Source organism: Gavialis gangeticus, unplaced genomic scaffold, assembly GCF_001723915.1.
Source record: "Gavialis gangeticus isolate Ggan-Ray unplaced genomic scaffold, GavGan_comp1, whole genome shotgun sequence".
Classification (NCBI taxonomy): Eukaryota; Metazoa; Chordata; order Crocodylia; family Gavialidae; genus Gavialis; species Gavialis gangeticus.
Window position 1 is genome coordinate 3,835,277 of NW_017729028.1, and position 1,407 is coordinate 3,836,683.

Consider the following 1,407-nt stretch of genomic DNA (forward strand, 5'->3'; position numbering starts at 1 on the left):
CACTTCTCTCACATTGGGGTCTGTGCAGTGGATGGGTCCCACGGACCTCAATGTGAGAGAAGTGTACTTCTTGCATGTCTATCTTATCAGAACAGCTTCTTGTTGGGTTTCCAATACTGTACCCTTTAGAACTGGGGTAGGCAACGTCTTTTGGCCACAGTGCCAAAAAAAACTACAATGTCTACCTTGGAAGGTGCTGGAGTGCTGGCATGCCAGAAAAACAAAATGAAGGCAGGGGGTACATGGCAGTATACACTGCATATTAGTATAGTTAATAATCATAAATTTTGCCCTTTTTATGGTAAATACCAGATTTTCTAAAAATTGCAAACCTGGTGACAATAAATAAAACTTCTGATACTACCTTTGATCTTGTGCACAACAGCACACCAGCCCTGCTCATGCCACTTGCCCCCACCAAAGCCCACCCCCCAGCCCTGCTCATGCTCCTGCCTCCCAGCCCTTCCTCACAAAGCAGGAACCAAAGCCAAATGCCCTCAGTGTGTCTGTGAAATACCTGTGATCCATCCTGTCAAATGCTTTCTCCTGGTAGAGGGACAGGAGGGTGAATGACAGGCTGCCCTGGTGAGCAAGCTCAAGGAGGTTCCACACCAAGTACAGGTTGTCAAAGATGGAATGCCCAGGAACCATATACATCTGGTCAGGGCAATTGTGTCCACCTGCATGGGACACGGGTACAATAAGATGGCTTTCACATGAGCAGCCAAGCTTGCAGAGCTGAGGGAAGGGTGAGTGGGTGGGGCACCTACTAATGAGGTGGTGCTGGTTCATGCAGGTGTTACTTGTTTTTTGTTTCTGGCAGATCCCCTTCTGGTGGGAAAAAGCAGGAGCCTGCAGCAGCTCAGCAAAACTCCTGCTGCTCCCTGGCCTAGCAGCAGCCATGAAGTAGTTGTTCCCCCCAGGTAGATACAAGATGCTGGGTAAAGGGGACCTATGGTCCAACCCAAAAAATGGCAATGTTTATGTTCTTAGACACCTTGGCGTGATAAGGTGATATAAAGATGCATTCCTATAAGAAGTCAAAAACTGAACCCAAAGATGCCTTTAGTTAAGAAAACTAAAGCCATGGCTGACAACAAATAGATGATTCAGCCAATTACATCCCAAATAAGAAACAGTCTGAAAAATCCCAATAGTTTCTAACATAAAAGCCTTCTAACAAAAAGCTCAAGTGATGCAGGAAATGTGGATAGGGATTGAGTGAGTGGACTTTTATGTACTGAAACAGCAGTGCAGCATGGTGCACAGGGCAGTGTGCTCCCTAAAAGTTGCCCTTTTGAACTTTAAGACAAAAGCCATGACTACATATTGCAATTAAATATCTTACAGGTGTGAAACCCAGGCTTTTATCCAAATTCCAATTAAATCAATTATATTCCTCTTACC